This window comes from Ctenocephalides felis, unplaced genomic scaffold, assembly GCF_003426905.1.
Source record: "Ctenocephalides felis isolate EL2017-DRISC unplaced genomic scaffold, ASM342690v1 CF-g0.4_SCAFFOLD_01886, whole genome shotgun sequence".
NCBI classification, from domain to species: domain Eukaryota; kingdom Metazoa; phylum Arthropoda; class Insecta; order Siphonaptera; family Pulicidae; genus Ctenocephalides; species Ctenocephalides felis.
This window is the reverse complement of record NW_020538040.1, coordinates 30651917-30674661: the sequence shown is the minus strand read 5'-3', so window position 1 is coordinate 30674661 and position 22745 is coordinate 30651917. Positions and strand designations below refer to the sequence as shown.

The 22745-nt window shown below is 27.6% G+C and overlaps 1 protein-coding gene and 1 pseudogene across 1 annotated transcript in view; one reads left to right on the top strand and one right to left on the bottom strand.

The window, feature by feature from the left end:
• Positions 1-22745, bottom strand: part of LOC113374844 — a 194737-nt gene that overhangs the window by 76716 nt on the left and 95276 nt on the right. The gene's annotated exons all lie outside the window — the stretch shown is intronic.
• Positions 5336-12470, top strand: LOC113376754 (annotated as a pseudogene).

Here is a 22745-nt window from a genome sequence, read left to right as displayed (position 1 = left end):
ATAGATAATACATTATTAAAGTGACAACATATGGTACTTATTCATTTCTGTATTTTTGATAGTTATTTATATCATTCTATTACAATCAGAACTGGATGACGTTATCAAAATTTAAACAATCATACTATCGTTTTTTATCAAAACTTTATTAAAATCACAAAATAGAAAATTGAATATTGCTAATATCTGATTAAAATTTAAATATTTCATAAGAAACGAATGTACGAATAATTATAATGATATGTATACTTTTTACCAAAATCCTATAAGATTTATTCTTATAAGACTCTCATAGGAGCTTTTCTTGTGAGAGTTTTATGGGATTTCGAACCAATTGAAACTAACGCAAAAAAATATTCTTTATGATTTTATTAATAATTCTTAGAGTTTACTTATAGAATTATCTCAGATGAAATAAATTTTATTACATATATCTATTCTACATATAAAAAACATGATTTTTAAGCAAATTTGAATTTAAATATGATGTTTTAAGTACAAATTTAAAATGTTTTCATTGTTTTTTTTATTATTTTGATTAATATTATTTTTTTGTTATTTTTTAACAGCAATCAGAACTTGACGAGACCTTAAACAAAATTAAGGGGGAGTATTGGAACTATTGTGATGACTTTTAATGACATAGTGGATAAGATGGCAACCCAACGGTGGTTCTATCACTATTTAATGAATTTAGTATTAGAAATTCTAATAGGGATGATTTATATTTATCGCCGGAAGAGCGCCGACATTAAAAATTGAGATAAGTATCTTACAAGGTTTTGTGTTATGTATACATTTTTTATTTTTGCTAGATATTTTGAACAAAGTTTTCAAAAAAAATTACGATATTTAAGTTTTTTTTCTACAAAATTTTCAAATCTTTAAATTTTTTCAATAATAATTTTATTCATAATACAAAAATTTCAGCTATTTTGCCTTAAGGCACAATGTTGCACCTTAGTGATTTTTTATTTGTATGTGCTTTGACTTTCTAAGCACTGTACACGTATCTTTTGTCTTATGTTATTTACATTCCAGAATTATATTATTATCAATAATATTTTTTTAATAAATCCAATTAGAATTTAATTACTCTTATTAGAATATTTTGTACGTCTCAAAATTGATATCAGTATTATAATTTTCACTAAGCAGATAATAATAAAGTATAACTAATGCCAAAATTTTATTGAGCACTAAATTTTACCTGATTTGTGAGTTTATTATTTGGGTACGGTGAAACTTCTATTTTAAACAAGAAAAAAATCAAATGGGTAGTGCTGCCCTAGGGCTGGTTTGTGAGCTGAATTAAACTCCAACTTGATTCAGGGATGAATAGTGAGAGATATTTCCCATTTGCCATTTTACACCGCAGTTCCCGAAATGAGATGAAATAAAAATTGATATCACTACTGCATGATATCGAGTTATCCAGAGCGGAACTCACGACCCTGTGCACACGAGGCAGTGCACTTATACTGATTGTGAAGTATTAATAAATATACAAATTTTTCGTAAAGTAGTTATTATAAAATGTATAAAGTGTTTCTGATCGGCTTTTATGGCATGTAGAATGCGAGGAGTTCAATTTCAATTTATCAGAAACCTTACGATGGATAATATTTCACGTTCACAATTTTCGCGATAAAAATAGTTATATAATGAAATAACATTTTATGCTATTAAATATATATATATAGATATATATATATATATATATATATATATATATATATTATAAAAAAAATAAAAATTAACCGGCGTGCATTCCAGTTATTGAAGAAAAAATCTAAATTGTGCTCAATCAATTCATTCACAATGTTACAAAAAAATAAATAAAATGAAAGTGAACTTTCCCCACAAATTAATTAAATAATATACAAATCCATACAAACATAACACTTGACTTGATTCTGTCATATTTGTGAGAGAAAAATAAAATCATATAAAGCGTGTGCATGATTATCATGGTCGACATCATTATATGAATTTCATTTTTCAAATTAAATATTTTTTATTCTTTTTTACTAATATCTTTGTTATTGAAGTATTATTTCCACTGAATATGTTTTTGTGTTTTGTGTCTTCCAAATAATTTTTATGGCAAGATAATTGTCTATATTTTTATTATGTTATGTAATATAAAAAAAGCCTACTCGTAATTGGGACTCCAAAGGTATGGAAATTGATTAAAAATATTTTTTAGAAACTCAATTTACTGTTCTTTCTACTTATATTATCTAAATAGATGCATGTTTTAGAAAGTATTTTATTTTTATCAACACACACATATTTAATGTGAATTTTATAGGAATCGTTGATTTAAGGTGGTTGTTCGTTTTTTTGTTACAAAAAATGCAAGGTATTTGTTTTTGTTTTTCTCGAAATGTATTTATCATAGAGACATGGGTTTTTTTTTGAACAAAAATTACATAATCATAGAATATTAAGAATTTTTTTATTTTTTTCTTTTCGCCGTCATTTTTTAACCAGGGGGCGCCAAATTGGGCATTGCAAAATCGATTTCTTTTGCGGTGCCACAGATAAATCCGTTGCGGATCGCCTAAAACAAAAGAAAAACTACGTTGAAGAAAAATTTTGAATCCAGTCCCCCTACCAAAATAAAAGAAAAAAAGCAAGAAGAAAAAAAATGGCAGCTATTTAAAAAAAAAGTGTTAAAAAGGGCCTTTTTTGGGACGAGAAGCTTCGCAAAAATTTTTTGCGTAATGTTATGAAGTTGTTTGAGGTAGGGGGACTAGGTATTGCAGTGGTGAACAAATTAAAAAAAATTCAAGTCTATCCGACTTGTAGTTTTTTTTAAATTTGTGGCACCGCATTGAAAAAAGTCATTTTGAAAAAAACATATTTAAAGTTTTTAATATAATGTACTAAATTTAATTTAATTTAATGTACTGAATACACCATGGTGTTCAAAGATGCTGACACATTAAAAGGGTCATGTGCATGAGGTATTATAATGAAAAAGAGAGCAGCAGGCATACAATAGCTCGCGGAGCGATGAAAAAAACGGTTTTAGAGGATCATACATATAGAGATATATATATGTATAACTTAGTCAAAAAAATAGATATTGAGATGATTTTTTTCTTAAATAATTCTAAGGTTTTTAGCTTTCATAATATCAAAAAATCTCAAAATCGAAAAAAAAAAAAATAAAAACCGAACAACCCCCTTAAATCTTATTAGAATTTTGTCAAAAAATGTACGTGTTATTAAATAGCTATCTAGAATACTTAAACAATATATACATATATACATATATATATATATATATATATATATATATATATATAAGATTTAGATTTTTTTATTCGACGTTGAGGCATATTCTTGAATGTTGATTTTCAGCCAATCGTCGAAATAAAATAAAATATAAATAATAAAAAATTTATTTATACGTTTCGACACGGTGTGTGTCATCATTCAGCAACACTTTTTTGAAATTATTTTCAGTATCTAAAAGAATTTTTACAAAGTTTAAAAAAGTTTTTTCATAGTCTATTTGATATTATGTTTCATATTTTTATTTTCTCAAATTGTTGATCCCACTTCATCCTTGAAACCCTCTCCACAACATCGTTTGTCTTCATGTTTTTTCATCGGGTGCGTTCGGTTCTTTGCTCAAAACTTATGTTACACGAATCTTCAGTTTAAAATTAAAAACCAAAAGATGTTTACTTTATATTGTTTATTTTCTATATGTTAATTAAGAACAGTTTTTTATTGTTTTTTCTGGTGTGGTATGTATCAAATTTTTACCTGTCATTTTAACTTTTAAGGGGGTCTTCCTATGTGATGAGTTGAAAAAATTGAATTTTTTTTATTTTATATTTCGGTAGATTATACCTTTAAAAATAACATATTAAAATTTCAAATCGATATCTCAAATAGTTTTTGAGTTACAGCCATTTAAAAAGTATACATATAGTATATAGTACAACGATCATTTTATCTTTAAACGCGTTTTTCTCAAAACTGTGTTTTTCAAACTTGTCTCCATTGTATCTCAGAAACTGCTGGACCGAATTACTTGAAATTTACAGGGCACATTCAATATATTTAAACGCATGGAATGAACTATTATCAATCAAAAATTTCAAAACTTCGATTTTTTATAGCAAAAAAACAAAAAAAAAACCCGCCTAATTTGCAACTTTTATTTCAAATGTCTATAAAACATCCATTTTTTTTTGTATTCATTTGATTGTAGTTCATTCCGTGCTTTTAAGCCTACAAATTGAAACGCCGTTTATTTTTTTTTGGTCAGATAAGCCGATCAGCCGGAATCGTGGAGACAGTGGTAGCTCTTTTTTTTGAGGGGGGGGGGTGTTTAGAGCGCTGTAACTCTAGTTGGACTAAATTTTTTTAGCTGAAATTTTATATTTATACTGTCCAAATATGTATTAATAAATGATAAAAAACTTGAAGCTCTTGAACTATTTACTGGTCGTAGAAAAAAAATTCTAAAATATCCCTAAAAAACAGGCCGTCACATAGGAAGACCCCCTTAATCTATAATATATTTAAAATATAAATTCTAAAACTTTGTAAAAATTCTTTTAGATTGGAACAACTTATCGAAATCGATTGAAAATATTTTTTAGAAGCATAATTAATTTGCTTTTTATTTTGATTATCTTGAATGATAGATAGATCCTGGCAACTTAAACAATATATAATATGTTTAAGTGCGAATACTTTGTGTGGTAAGTTTTATATATTTTTATTAAGTTATCTAATAAATGTCCATTTGGAACACCAAACGTATCGAAATCGATTGGAAATGTTTTAGAAACCTAATTTAGTTTTCTTTCTTTTTCTATTATCTGTATAGATGCATATTTCAGGAACGCACACATATATAATGTGAATCTTATAAGGGTCTAATTTGAGTCTTATAAGAATATTGACAAAAATTTAAAAAAATACTAAAATAGCTATCCGAAAAACTTAAACAGTATTTATATTATATATTTTTTTAAAATAATTTGTTGTGTTTTTATTCACATAATTAATAAAGATGTTAGGGAAGTAACGTTATAAATAAATGAAGAAATAATGAATATTCGTTTCACTCATAATACAATATACTGCTGATGTATGTTTGAATAGTGTATATTATGTGTGTAAACAAGCATTATTACAATGCATTTTGGAATCAAGTTGTTTATAGTACGAGTGCGCTCGTTCGATCACACGACCTTCGTACTCTTATTAGAATCCATGTAGTTTTTGTGCATGCGATTGCGCACGTGTTGACCGTCAACGCACGTCGAACGTTAGTGCGGCTTTCGTGAAGCCGAGAGTTTCACGTTTCTCACATTTCGCTGATAACAGTGGGTGTGTGTGTTTTGTTGCATTTAAACATGATAAAATTGTTTAAAACCAGTTATAACAAAACATTCAGCAGTAAAACATTACTTAAAAGTGTACTTAAAGTTTTATAATTAGTTTTAACGTAGTGTATATAGTACTTAAGTGCCCTGGAATTGTATATAGTAGGCTTTATTTATTATTTATCAAACAAATGCTCAACGAAATCGATTAATTTATTAACAAATACATAATTCATGGACTGTACTTATATTTGCAAAGGTATTTATATATGTATGTTTAGATACAAAAATATCATATATAATATATTTTAGGTTAGGAAGTACATAACATATCCTGCAGTTAAATTTAGTTACATCTAGATATATATTGAATTAATAATAATCAGCAAATATAAGGACTTTGGTTTTAAAATACTATTTGATTTTGTTTTTGTCCATATGGCAATTTGGTGTGTGTTTCGTATGCAGTGTAAATTCCAAAGTTCATCTGCATTTGCATATTAATATGCGAAATCATATTTATGTGTACATCTTCACCAACATTTAAAAACTTTTTAAAAGTTTCATGACACAAGTTGCAAAAACAAATGACATCTGTGAATGTGTCAATTTGAGGCGGGAAGTTTGTAAACAATTTCGTACGAGCACTGAGAAACCTAAAATAATAAAAAAAAATTACTTCATAAGTTGGAAAACGTATATTTTTACGGGATTTATAAACTTGGTCCAAAATTGGTTATAATTTACGTAACCGGCGTTTTTTTATCGATTAATTTTTATTTCGCGAAAATGGTGGTGTTTTGACAGTTCAAAAAACAATTCGACCTCTGGACCAATCAGAACGAAGCATTCAGACGAGCCCCTTCATCAACTCTTACGTCATGCCATGTGCCCGTTTTAAACTAGGTTATTTCCAATTTTATTCGCCCTCGATTTTATATGAATATTTAATGCCAAAATGTCGGCTGTATATTTATCTCGTTATTCAATTAGTCAATATCAGAATTGTATATATCAAATTAAAACAACGGTTTCTCGGAATATGTATTTATTGATAACAGTGTCAATAGTCGGATGCTTAATTATGCTTCATCTACGTAATTTGCTGATAACATATTATTTCTGATAATATTTGCTTCTGAACCTTGGTATTTGAGTTTCGTAATTTTTCATTGTGTCGTGATAATGAAAGTGTTTGGATTTGATAACAACATAAGTGTTCATTATAGAATACTCTACTAATTTTTATCATTTAGTTTGTATTGTATTGGTATGTAGATGTTTTTAATTTAGTTCGTTATATTTTAATTTTCTAAATTTTTACGTTATTTAACACTGTTTTAGATAAATTATGTCTGGAGACAAAAATCCATTGATTGGCGTGATAGATGTCGGTACAAGAACTGTTAGTTTTGTGTAAGATACATTATTTGAACATTTTTATAAAAAATTGAATTATTTCCATTTTTATATATTTAAAGAACATATATATTTATCTATGACGTGATAGATAAATACGGAAGTATCGGCCCCTTACTGGCGATACTTCGTAGTAGTACTTAGATATTGCCGTAAGGGGCCGATACTTCCGTAAAATAGATAAATGTTATGGCAAGATTATGTTATGCAGCAGTTTTCATATAAATTGGTACTAAAAACTGTCAAAACTTCTGTTTGGTTTCTGTGCAGTCAGGCGTTTTAGATGGAAACCAAAACTAGAACACACAAAAATATCAAAAAAACTATGTTATCATAACTGGTTCTTTGAGATATAGCTTGAAAACATTTGGGTGAAGTAGCATTTTATGTAAAAACGCCTGATCGCACAGCAAGTACATTGCATTTTGACAGTATTTAGTAGCATTTTGTATGAAAACTGGAACGCAATATAGCCTTGCCATAACATTGGTCTATTTTACGGCAGAATCGGCCCATAAATTAGAAATATTAAAATTAGAATAGTGATACATTTTCAAATTGCTTATTAACTACATTATATCCTTTCATTTTTGATTAGCATACGAATATTTCGAATTTTTGTTTAGTAATTTTACAATAAAACATTTAGGAGCCAATTCTCCGATAAAAGAGAAATGTATTGGCAACACTGCCTTACGGTATTTGCTGTGCAATCAGGCGATTTCACATGAAAGCCAACTTCACGTATGTGTCATCAACATTGTGCTTTTGACATTTGTGAGTTTTGTAGGTTAGGTTTTTTGTGTGAAATGTGTGATCGTACAGCAAATAGCTTTTTGACAGTTTGTCACTATCATAAGAATCACAATTTATAAGAAGATAGAACCGTAATTGGCCCCAAAATATTTAGAAAGTTGAAAATCTTAAATAAGTAATATTTTATATATTATTTTGGTTCAATATCTTTATATTAAAATCACATCAATTTGGATGGGGTTGACTAAAAATTGTAAATTAAACCTAATTATTAAAATTATTCTTGTAATATATATATATATATATATTATATATATATATATATACATATATGAATTAAATAAAACAGCCAATGCGTGGAATATAAAATATAGAATTTTATACGTTTCGAGACTAGATGTGTCTCATCATTCAGCTAAAAGAAATTTACAATATGAGGAAAAGATTTCGAATTAAAAATATAACAATTAGAAAAATTAATTAAAAGAATTAAATTATACATACCAGATCAGGAAAAAACACATGTTACTATCAACACAAACACAACTATGTACAAAATATTGTACGACTATGAAAAATTGTACAATATTTTGCAAAAAATACTTAAAATTATAATAAAATTATTATAAATTAACTTAATATTATTTTTCTGTAGGTATTTCGAACAAGACATACTGAAGAACTAATAGCTGAGAGTATCGATATCACATTAATAACACCTCATGATGGCTGGGCTGAACAATGTCCGATAGAAATATTGCGTGCAGTTAATACTTGCGTTAGCAAAGTTTGTGAAAGACTTCCAGAATATGGTAATATGCATTATAAGTAATAAGTTATTTATAAACATATTTATATTAAACTTTTTTACCTTATGTTGTTAATTTCTTTTTATTTTTATTTTTTATTTTTTAGAATATACTGTGAAAGATATTGTTGCACTAGGCGTTACAAATCAACGTGAAACAACTATAGTTTGGGATAAAGTAACAGGCAGACCATTACATAATGCTATAGGTAAGCCTTATATTCATACATATAAATGACTACTCGGTAAACTTTCATGAATATTTAATAGCGGTTTAAAATCTTTGATAAACTAATGATCAGTAAAACACTGAAACATAAAATGAGTACATTGTTATAATAAGAAACCTTGATTCAAATTTTACTTTTATAGGAAATAATATAAAAATATAAAATGTTTCAGATGAAATAATTGGAAATAACATATTTTAATTAAACTTCTTCTAGTACTTTTTAGAAACATTATAGTCCTTTCATGCCACATTATATATGATGTACAGTGTAGTTATTTCAAATTGCTTTCATTCAAAGTATGCCAAAATAGGTCTGTAACCTTACTTCCGACTGTCTTATCAACCTAAGTTTTATTTCATTTTGGTCGTGCATTCCATCAAAGTCAATAGGTATATAGTTTTTTTTATTGTAAACATTTGTTTTTCATTCTAGTGTGGAATGACATCAGAACAGACCGGACTGTGGATTTGGTACTAGCTCGTTTACCTGATCAAATAAAAATCATTTCAAACAAATATCTGGTCTTCCAGTATCACCTTATTTTAGTGCTTTGAAACTTCGCTGGCTAATTGACAATGTTTCAAATGTTAGAAAAGCTTGTAAAGAAAATCTATGTATGGCCGGTACAATGGACAGCTGGATTGTCTGGGTTAGTTTCATTTGTAGTTAGATAGAAGGGACAGATTTGATATATATTTATGTAAATTATAATGTTGTAATTTAGCTAAAAATATAATATATCCTTTGAACTTTAAGAACATAACTGGTGGACCAAATGGAGGTAAGCATGTGACTGATGTAACAAATGCTTCTAGAACATTGTTGATGAATATAGCGACATTAAATTGGGAACCTGTAAGTGATACATTTTCATTTATTCTAAAGTTTAATAATTGAGAGTTAATTTATATTAAATATATTATTCAGGTTTTGCTAAGAGCTTTTGGTATAGATAAATCCATTCTGCCGAAAATTATAAGCAGTTCTGAAATTGTTGGAACAGTGAATGATGGATCTCCTTTACAAGGAATTAAAATTAGTGCTGTAAGTAGCATTGTTACTTAGTAATTTATGCAAAAGGCTTGTTTGATATCAGGTTTTTGCTCATATCAGCATTTACATAAATTGTTGTATTTGTACAAAACTGTTTTACATCAATCAGAAATAGGCTAATAGAAATAATAGTCATATAGATTTTAGGTAATCAACAATCAGCTCTAGTGGGCCATAAATGTTTTAAAAGGGGTCAGGCAAAAAATACTTATCGAAGTGGATGTTTTTTATTATATAATACTGGGAAAGACAGAGTAAATAGTATGCATGGGTTAGTGACAACTGTTGCTTATAAAATGGGAAAGAATGCTGATCCTGTGTATGCATTGGAAGGTATATTTATGTAGCTTAGTTTTATTCTTCGATTTTCAAAATTATTTTATTATAATTCTTAATTCAGTAGATATTTTAAATTTATGCTGAGATTAGCAATTTAGAGTGAATATGGAATTTTAACGTTTTAACACTTTATTTTCTTTTTTCAAATTCTTTTATTCTTCAACCTGTTGATACAAAAGGACGATTAAAGATTGTTAACAATATATATGAAAAAGACAACGACGTCTTGATTAGATATTAATAGATACATTCAGCAGAGAATTTACTAGCAGTATGATACAAAACAAAAACAATGAGAAAAATAATATAATAACAAAGAAATGAGAAATAATATAAAAATAACTAAATGAGATCAGTATTTAAAAAAAAATTAAGACGACTGTCTTTATCATAAGTTAATTTAAATAATTTATACAACATTTTAAAATAACATAGATAAGATCAAATTGTCAATGTGTTCCATCAGCGGAATCAAAACGTATTCATGTTTGTATGATATTGATTATTTCTCAGGATTTATTTCATTTCTACAATCATGATCATTGTCATGATCTACATCAATATTAACATTTCTTACACTGTTAGTTTTTTTGTTGACTTACTTAACTAATTAATCAATGTTGCAGGGTCTGTTGCAGTAGCTGGTGCGGCTATGAAATGGCTGCGGGATAATATGAGAATAATAAAAGATATTCCAACTGAAACTGAAAGTATAGCTAAATCTGTATTTAATACTGGAGATGTTTATTTTGTGCCTGCATTTACTGGCCTTTATGCCCCATATTGGAGAAAAGACGCAAGAGGGTAAGATTTTTATTTGTATATGTATAAGTATATATATATACTACTCAACTAATATATATATATACATATACATATATATATATATATATATATATATATATATATCTATATTCTGTAATATATATATATATATATATATATATATATATATATATATATATCTATATTCTGTAATCTGAACTAATTATTCAATTTGAATTTTATTTTTTGCTGAAAAATTTAAGTATAGAAATAATTATTTCTAAAGACGCAACCAAGCTTTCAACTCTCATAGTTCTTTTGTCAAATATTTATGAGTGATTATTATATAAAAATAGTTTGTAAAAATAGTGATTGATAATAAAATATTTTAAACCGATTAATTGTGAATAAATTGAATAGTTATCATTACTGTTACCAGTATATTATCTTTTTATTTAAGATATAATTTTGATTTATTGTCAATTTTTATTTTGTTTTTATTATAAAATGAAAATTTATTCTGTTTTGTTTTAGAATATGGGGATTAAGTAAGAATAATTAGGATATCGGATTAATTAAGAGTAGTAAGAAGAATTGTTCTTCAGTGCATGCATAGAATTTATGGGTTTTTTTAATACAATTGTATATATAGTATATATATATATTTTTTACTGTAGGATTATATGTGGATTAACTGCATTTACAACTAAAAATCACATAATTAGGGCATCTCTTGAAGCTGTATGCTTCCAAACTAGAGATATTCTGGAAGCAATGAATAAAGACTGCGGGTACGTGATAAAATTTGATATAATATATTCAAAAATCAATGTAAAATATTAAGTCATTATTAAATTTTAGATTCCCACTTTCCAAACTTCATGTAGATGGAAAAATGACATCAAATAATTTACTGATGCAACTACAAGCAGATTTAGTTGGAATACCTGTATGTAAGTATTGTGAAAAGTTAATAAAAACTGCATTCTTATTGCAAATATTATACTCAAGTATACTTTCATGCATGTACGTGTATATTTATGAATTTTATTTGGCTTTAAGCATTTGTGTAATTGCATATTGCACAAAAATTTTAGCATTGTATTCTTTTAAAATCATAAAGTGCAAACAATTTTATTTTACAATCAAATTGGTTTTACAGATAGAGCACAAACAGCTGACATAACGGCTTTAGGCGCAGCAATGGCTGCAGGTCAAGCAAAGGGCATTGAGGTCTGGCCTTTAGATTTAGAATGTCGTGATACTATTCCTAATGAAGTATTTTTACCTGATACAACACCAGCAGGTAACAACAAGAATAAAAGCTTAATAAATGTTTTTGAAATTAATTTTATTAAATTGAATTTTTAAATATGTAATTTCAGAGAGGAATGCACGTTATACAAAGTGGAAAATGGCTGTGCAGCGTTCACTAGGATGGGCAACTATGAAGAAATCTAAAGCAATGACTGGTAATTAGTATTTCATTTTATATTTTGAACTGCACTCTAAATATTTAATAAATAATAACTACAATTTTTTTTTTCAAGATGAGCGTTATCAATTATTAGCATCTATTCCTGCGAGTCTTTACATAATAGGCAGTTTTTGTTTACTGGCGTTATCTCAATCAATGCGTAAATAATGATGATGCATTTAAATGATGTGTACATACATTATTGGTGCTTGTTGATATTGCATTTTCAAAAAAGGTGTAAAAGTAGAAATTAAGATCATGACCACATATGTATAAATATGTTTTGTATAAATATGCATTTAGTGTGTCATTGTAATATATAGCATATAAATATATTTGGAATTTAAGTAAATTTGGTTTTTGTTCAATTTATTAAATTAATATTTTGTATGCTACATACATTTCTTAATTCTTTTAAAACCGTACAAGTAGCTACTCCAATTTTATATTTCAAAAATATAAATTTGAGATGATTTTATTGCTTCTAAAGTTTCTTGTAAAATATTGATCTCAATATGTGTTGTCTTGTAAAACGAAACATTCAATATGTTTTACAGATATATGAAAAATAAAATACTGAAAGAATTCCTGCACGAATGTAAAAAAAAAAAAAAAAAAAATGCAATAAATTGTCTAAAAATGCTCAAAAAACACTAATACATTTGAGATACAAGCTTCGGATGAGTCAAAATTTTCTTGAAAAAACGATAATGAAAATATAAACAATTTCATCAGTCACTCTGTTAATAGTAATTGTACAGTTATATATGTTAGTGTTTCTTGCTTTTTGTACATTTACAAAATATGTACTTTTATAACCATATTATTTTATGTGGGATGGATTTATATGGCTTCGAGATACGTGTAGTAATGGAATGAATTAAACTCGTATGTCTGAGTACCGTAATTACAAACTAGTGGTGCATAAATTCGATTAGTGGGCAAATTGCTGGTACTTACCGTACTTCCCGTACATATTTAAAATGTATAAAAGCTTTAAAATTGTTGTTTAAAACGTTTAAAGAACAAGATTTTTGGGATTGTGAAATTTTTGAAATAGATCGAGTTTTTTTAAAAAAAAATTATTTTGTACTTCACTTTTTTCAATTTAGTTTTTTTTTTCAATCCAATAGCGCTGCGAAACTGTTAGAGACAAAATTTGGAATATAGAAATATAATCGAAGTCTAATTACTATTACCATCATATGAGGAAATGATTATTACAATCTCTGTAAAATATCTGATAATTTGATATGCATAAGTCAAATAATTATTTTTAACCGCCAAAAAGAATTTTTTTTTACTTTTTTTTTATTGGACTTGACTTTCTAAAAATTTAATCAGTTCTTTATTTTGTCAATACAAGTCAAATGCTTTTTGAATTATTGAAATCGGACGTTTCGTTCTTTCAAAAACTGAATTACCATTTTTGCCACCTTGGCCAAAAACTAGTCAGCACGTGTTTTTATCAAAAGGAAACGAATGTTTTTTGAATCATTCAAATCGGTTGATCCTTGTTCTAGAAATCGTCGACCAAAAATTGTATCCGCACACATACAGACACGCATACATACATCCATTTTGTCTAATGTTTGCCAAAATGTTCAAAAACGTTTGGAACGTAAAGGTATATAAAAATTTTATGTTATATAAAAAATTTGTCGATTACTATAACTTACCCTACGGTCAGTTAATTAACCCCTTAACTTACAATGACGAGCATAGTCCGCTACGATCGCTATAGGCAAAACGCAAATATTATGGGCATAATAGTCCGCGTACGATAATCGGACCAGAAGCAAATATTACGGGCATGGCCCGGTACGGTAATCGCAAGTATTACAAAATATTCATTTGTACGAAACTAAAAAATACAAAAATTATTACAACGAATTATTTTCATTTTTGTGATAAAGTGGATACTGTGTGGATAAATACATAAATAGTCACAAACGCTGAGCCAGCTTGAACAACTTTGGCCCAACATTTTCGAATGTAAATCGTGAGTTAAGGGGTTAATACAGTAGAACTCCAATTATCCGAACTGCGACTATCCGAATCGCCGATTATCCGAATCACATTCAGAAAAAAAATTGTCCAAAAAAAGTCTAAGCGCGCTATTATTCTTCCACCAGCAAAGCCAGTGTAGGCACATTGTTTGTTTTGATTTGACGGAGATGTTTACAAAACTAGCTGTAAGTGGAATTCTGTCTTAAGGCAATTAAGGCATCGTGCCTTAAGGCAAATTGCTGGAACTTCCCGTACCAAAAATTATTATTTTTTTTAAAAACGATTAACATTTTTGAAAAAAATTTACTTCGAAAAATTAAGATTTATGAGAAACTATAAATTGGACAAAAAATTACTTTTTTTAAACATTGGTACGGAACCCATAGGAATGTAAACTAAATTTATTGCCTTTATGAAAATTTGATCGGTTCTTCACCTTGTCAATACAAGTAAAATGTTTTTTGAATTATCAAAATCGGACGCTCCATTCTCTTAAAAACTGAGTTACCATTTTCGGCACTTTTTGCCCCGTATCTTCGGAACGGCTAGACCTGCCTTAGCCAAAAACTAATCAGCACGTCTCCTTATCAATACGAATCGAATGTTTTTTGAATTATTCAAATCGGTTGATCGTTGTTCCCGAAATCGTCGACGAAAATTTGTATCCGCACATACATACACACACGCACACACACACACATACACACACACACACACACATACATCCATTTTTTCTAAGGTATGCCAAAATATTCAGAAACCTTTGAAACGTCGAGAAATGCAAAAATTTTCATTTTCGATTTTTTTGCGATTACTATAACTTGCCCTACGGGAAGTTAACAATGATTTTTATTTCTAAGCTTGTACATAAGTACATTTTATTTATATTTAAAACATGTGAAAATGTCATGTTTCTTTCATTTAATTCAAAAAAAAAAAGTGCAATATCAAAACGTAACTTTTTTTCTCTCCAATGGCAATTTAAAAAAAAAACTCCGATTATCCGAATATTTGATTATCCGAATGGGTCCCGGTCCCCATTAATTCAGATAATTGGAGTTCTACTGTATATACAGTTCCAATTTTAAAATTGGTGGCGATTCTGTGAACGATTAGCAACGTTTGAAATAAATTTCGGTAAATGTCGGTTCTCCGCCAACTTTCGTCAGCGCCGCCTATCTTATGATCTTCGATCGCTCACAGATGTCACTATCGACGTTGCGGTGCTTTCGAGCCGAAGTGCTCAGTACGCGTCGGACCGGCGTCGCAATCGCTTCAGCGTGTGTATCGGTTCAGTTTGATGTGTTTGTAGTGTCTGTGCGCGATCAATGTAGTCGGCCATAATGGCTGAGGAATTATTGGTGGTTTTAAATAGAAGTGAACATTTGGGTTTTGGTTTCTCCCTTCTGGGCACGGCAGGATTACCCCACATCATTTACGACATCGTCGAAAATTCTCCAGCTGCCGAATGTGGCGAGGTGAGTCCTTTTTTGCGCAATGTTGTCATTCAACGTTTTTTGTATATAAAGTGTCACACCGTACGTCTTCTGACCTTATGTCAATTTCATGTGACATTTGTTTATAAATAACAAATGGCTCGTGTCAGAATCGACAATAAACAACGCCGGTTGCTACATAACCTAACATCGATTTTTGCATAAATTATGCGGGAACGAATGTATTTTATTTAACGGCTTCGCGAAAAGATATTAAATGCCCCGATATGCAACACTGATTGCAAATGTTTATATTTGCAATAGGCGGCACAGTGCAATGAACGCTCATATATATTCAGACATTTATAAATATGGAAAGACGTTCTATTATTTAGTATAACACGTGGTGAGACAGATCGAATAATAAATAAACTAACCAATCGAAACGCAATGCTCTGTGATTCGACTCGATTTTGCCAACCGACGAAATTGTTGTCATAGAGATTGTTGTCTTTTAATTTACTAATTATATGCATAGCAAATAATCGAATGGATGAGGATCGAAATAAATTCTGATTTTACATTATTTTTATATCACAAACGAAAACTACGTGTGAAATCATGGTGATAAACTATATAAATTATATTCATGTGTTATATAAATATATCTACATTACGCATTCAAAAGAGAACATCCTTTGGAATGTTCTGCCCCTTCCCAATATACTTTTACTTGAAATAGTGTGCACAATGCGAATCAATAAACATGTTTTTATGATCGGGCTGATTTAAAAATGAAAACTACTTGTACATTGTGCCTTAAGGCAAATTACTGGAACTTACCGTACTGAAAATTAAAATTTTTAAAATAGGTTTTTGAAAACTTTGAAAAAACTAGATTTTCGAGAATGTTGAATGTTTTAAACAGAATAGAGTTTTTTGAAAAATTTGACTTTATTTCAATATTTTTAAATTTTTGAAAATGTTTAGCTTTTTTTCAAAATTTTTAAAGATAAAATATCGAAGCGCAAATGCGCTGCTGTCTAACGAAATTGGTACGGAACCCATATAAATGTAAACAAAATTTATACTTATTATTAAAATCTATATGAAATATTTGACAATTTAATGTGCATATGTCTAATGATCATTATTGACCACCAAATGGTTTTTTTTTACTTTTTTTTATTGGATTTCTGAAACCACTGGTCTGCCTTTCCAAAAACATATCAGTCTTCATTTCGTCAATACAAATAAAATGCTTTTTAAACCATTCAAATCGGACGCTCCGTTATCTCAAAAACTGGAATTTCTACTTTTGGCACTTTTTTGCCCGTATCTTCGAAACGGTTGTAACTGCCTTTGTCAAAAACTAATCAGCGCGTCTCCTTATCAATAGGAATCGAATGTTCTTCGAATCATTCAAATTGGTTGAACCGTGTTCTCGAAATCGTGGACGAAAATTATATAGGCACATACTTACATACATATTACACACACATAAATCAATTTTTCTAAGGTATGCCAAAATGTTCAGAAACCTTTGAAACGTAAAAATATATAAAAAAATATATTTTCGATTTTTTTGCGATTACTATACCTTTCCCTACGAGAAGCTAATAAACAGACTCAGCTTTATATATTTTCAAGAATTTTATTAATATCTCTATGTTCTATCAAGATGATTTCTCTAACAATAAGGTATTGTTCTATTATTTTCAATTCAATTCAAAGGTAATCCATCAAGCAGTGTAAAAACCACGTTGTTAGCACAAAAGTTCGAATTGTCTTCTAATTTAATTTAACAACAGTTCGATTGTATTTTTATATTATTTTTATTCCGATTCCATTAAAATTCTAATGTATTTATTAATTCAGTTTATTATTTCAATTTCTATTACAATTAGAGATAGTTATCAATGAAATTGTAAACAATTTCGATTATATTATTCAAAAAGATCGAATACCAACATTTTATCCACTAAACTGGTCCGACAAGTCGTTCAAACTCGTTCTAATCAAAGTCACGCCCCTTTGTTGTTGTACAAATTACGAAACTTCTATATGCTTTTACACATCTGCCGCTAACTGTCGGCCCCTCAGCCCGATTCGGGCCTGGAATTAATTATTTTATTGTTAAATTAAATTGTAATTTGAAATACGATTTTTTATACACCTATCCCTGGTTTTTACACGGAAGATAGGTTTCATAAAAAAATTTGTAACTCCAAAAATTCACTCTTATATGGAAAAAACGTGATAAATGAAAATTACTAATACTAGTGGTGTATGGCATCGTGCCCTAAGGCAAATTGCTGGAACTTCCCGTACTGTAATGAAATGTTCGAGGAATATTAAATGTTTTCAAATAGATTATTGTAAATAAATACTGTAACATACTGTCTAATATTTATGAGAATTTTATAAACTGAATTAAAAAGTTAAAATTATTTATGTAAAGTATATAAGTGAAATATTTTTTTTCTAAAATTGTTTCGTTAATACCAGCAGAAAGTTTTTTGAATCATTCAAATCGGATGCTAAGTTCTCTCCAAAATTACCAATTATATATAATAAACACCAATTAAAAACAAAACTTAAAATCTAGTTTTGTGTTTCAAACATACTAGCTTATACACACAAAAAATTTAGCTTTGATCTTAAAACTGGGAGTTTCCATCTTATCTACATTTTTTCATTATAGACATGATACTAACAGAATTACATACAGTTATTATAGATATAAGCAAATTATAGTTTAGTGTTTATAATTTCATATAATGCAAAGTTAATAAATTCGTTTTTACACGGAAGATAGGTTTCATAAAAAAATTTGTAACTCCAAAAATTCACTCTTACATGGAAAAAAACGTGATAAATAAAAACCACTAATACTAGTGGTGTATGACATCATGCCCTAAGGCAAATTGCTGGAACTTCCCGTACTGTAACGAAATGTTCGAGGAATATTAAATGTTTTTAACTAGATTATTATAAATACTGTAACATTGTCTAATATTTATAAGAATTATGTAAACTGGATTAAAAAGTTAAACTTATTTATTTAAAGTATATAAGCTTCAGAACGTTAGCAACAATTAAAATTAAAACCTGAAATATTTTGGATATACAATTTTTTTTCTAAAAGCAATTGTTTTGTCAATACAAGCAGAAAGTTTTTTGAATCATTCAAATCGGATGCTTAGTTCTCTCAAAAACTGCCATTTTTTGTACAATTAGCTCCGTATCTTCGAAACGGCTACGCCAGTCTTTGCCAAAAACTAACCACTACTTTTCCCCATCATTACGAATTGAATGTTTTTTAGATCATTTAAATCGTACGCTCCGTTTTCTCAATATCTCGATTTCTATTTTCCGTACTCTTTGCTCTGTATCTCCGTAACGGCTGGACCTGCCTTTGCCAAAAACTAATCAGCACATTTCCCTATCAATAGGAATCGAATCTTCTTTGAACTAACCTGCGGGAAGTTAGAAAAGCCTTTTTTGTCAGTTTTTAATATGAATAATAAACACATTGAAGGAAAAATAAATATGTATTATCATATTTTTAATATTCAAACACACTTTTTTTATTAATTTATTATCTTGGCATCTGGTACATCCTTATTGCCATCAAACACATTTAATAAATTATAGCTTCATTCAAAGAATAAAAATAAGCAACATTTATTATTCTTTCATTATTACGGAGATGGTTCAAAATTTCAATTTTCGTTTGTTTACCAAATATAACTTTTCTTTTATTTGCTTTATATTTTTTTGTTTTGCCATTGTCGAATTATAGAAGTTTATTTTACTATTTAGTAATTTTGATGTTGAAATATGTATGGCTAAATATTCAGTGCAATAATACATCAATTAAAAAATTGTAGAAAATTATATCATCTTCATTAGTTCTATACGTTTTCGATATATTTATTTATTTTACAAGTTGTCAGTATAATGATATTATAACAAGGCTCAAATCAATATTTTGCAGATTTAATATAATCTATCTAATTATCTATTAACTATTTATTCTTTCATTTATTTACTATAAACTTATTAATATTTAGTTAATTTTAATTATTTTTAAATATAACTAGTTTGTTGCAAGTATTTTTTAAAAAATTTAATAAGTATTTTAATAAGCTTTACAATACTTCTACAATATAATTATTTTGTTTAAAAATTTTTAGGTTATTTTATGATATTTTAACAAATTCAAGTGTCTTATATTATAATTATTAATATTACTATTTTTTTTTTCAAACAAATTGATGAGATTTTTTACAATATAAGTATTTTCTTTTACAAATTTTTATGTATTTTAATGAAAGAAATATTTTGTTTTTAGTTAACTAATTAATAAGTATTTTAACAATAACAATCATATAAAAATAATTAGTAATTTAGAAGTATTTTTGTATTATATAACCTTATGTCATCTTCAGTGGAATGTAAATTGGAAAGTTCCTAGTTAACTGATAATAATGATAATAATTCACAACAACACTGCAACACTATTTCTTGTCAATTCAATAAATATTATTTTTAGATTTAATTTTTTAAGTGTTAGGTAAAACATTGCGACTTATATCATCTCCAGAAGAATTTTAAATAAATTATAGATTTTGTAAAAAATAATTCTGTTATTTGCTCACTTTGACTAAAATCTATCAATTATATATATAATAAACACTGATTAAAAACAAAACTTAAAATCTAGTTTTGTTATTCAAACATACTAGCTTATACACACAAAAATTTAGCTTTGTTCATAAAACTGGGAGTTACCATGTTATCTACTCTTTGCCATCATAGGCATAGACTATGTACTAAAAACTACGTTACTGTAATATGCATTTTGTAGTGTTATATTTTGGCAGCAAAACAATGACAAAAATTTAGTAGACATATGAAAATTATAGTTTAGTGTTTAAAATTTCATGCGAATGCAAAATTAATAAATGTCGTTCATTTCTTTTTCAAAAACTGCGTAAAATCGAAAACGTGTAACACAAGGATAGATGTATTTATTTCATTTTATTCTGGAGTAAAATAACGTTTCTAATATGCTGATTATGTTATGATTTATATTTAGCTCATGGAATTAATATTATCATTGCCCAAAGCCAAATTTAATTTAGAGTGTTAGGTTAATGACAATGATTTTGTCTCATTTCTGCCAGATTAAATTTAAATTGGTCGAAGACGTTTTGCTGAAACATAATATGAGTGAGTTTGCCTGGTATTATTTTTTTATTTTTATCATTTTGAATGTTCATTGATTTTTTTAAGAACATGAATATCTATCAAATTTCATTTGATCAATCAATTTGGTCCTTATAATTGGTCACATTACCAGAAATCGATTCCACACATCCCAATATGATTATCCACTTTTTAATTTACTAATATTAATAATTACATATTACATATTAACAATTACATATGTACCATATGATATGGTTATTGATGGATTAGTTGCTAATAAACAATAATTGAAGTATTATATGTGCCTACATATAATCATTTTTGATAATATGAGGAATGATTAAAGCAGCGGTTTCCAACCTTTTTGCCCTGCTCTAATAAAAAGGATTGTTGCGCCGCCCTTAGATTTTTCAACAATTTAATTTTATAAATACTCAACTGATATCAGACTTCAAATTAATATGCAATATTATGTAATATCATCTCAAAAATGTTGTGTCCAAAAATTGTATTCTGGAATAAGATGTACGCGCCTCCCTTGGAACAGCCTTGCGCCCCACAGGTTGGAAACCGCTGGATTAAAGTATGACTTTTGGATGTTATGTCTTTTGTACTACAATATGGAATTCTGTAGTTCATAATATAGTCTTGTTTTCAAACTTTTAAGTATTTCAAATTTCTATGTATTATTTATCATTAATATGAGTTATTTATTTGCACATCATATGTATAATATTGCCATGACTGAGGACATATACCTGTAATTAATATGACACACACCTGTGCGCCACATGTTTACACATTACAGCCAATTTTTATAATATGTCACGTTGATTTCTCAAGTTATTTTGCAGCGAAAAATTTGTATATTATTAATACACGAATGTTATAGATGTTATGTATATGTACATAATTGCAAAATATGTAATTTATAATTTCAAATTATAAGCCTTAATTCAAAATTCATAGCAAAATCGATCCAAAATATGTTTCCAGATGAACTCTTCAGGGTATTGTGATAATTATTGTTAAGTCAAAAATGGCAGTTTGAAATATGTAAAAATATTATCACAACTAGAAAGTATAACCAAACTGAAGGTTAAATTAAATTATTACAGGATATCTGTACTACCCCTATTATATTTTGTTCTTTATTTAATTTTTTTTATTTTACGTAGCCAATTTGCTTGACCAATGATCTCATAAATAGCCATTTATATTAATTATTATTATTATTATTATTATTATATTATTATTATCTTATTATTTCTAATATTGTTGTTTTGTATATTTATTATTATCTGCCACTTATTGTTTTTATTCCTCTTTATAGTTTTCTAGTATTCTTTTTATTATTAAGAAATTTTATTTATTAATTTTTTTATTATTATTACTTGCTTTTATTTTATATTGAATAATTATACTACTGATAACATTTTAATAAAAATACTATCCTTTATTTTGTACCCTTTTTTATTTAAATTTATGTTATTGTTCATCATTGTTACTAAATGTTCAATTAACACACAAAATTGTAAATATAAAAAAAATTACTCATCAATATAATATATACATAATCAAAATGAAATATTTTTTTCTAACTAAATATTCATTTTAAATTACTAACTAACACTAAACATATACATATTCTATTTATTGATGTTGTTACACAGGGTTATATTATTTTTTGTAAATAGATATCATGGATAGAAATATTTTGTAGCAAAATTAACTCTAAAATAGCTATCATATAATAATATAACTGATTTTTGCCTTGAAATATATCCATTATTTAAAAATAACAATTTTGTCTCAATTAAAATTATGATAAAGAAACTAACGATCAACAGCATCGTTTATAAATTGAAACCC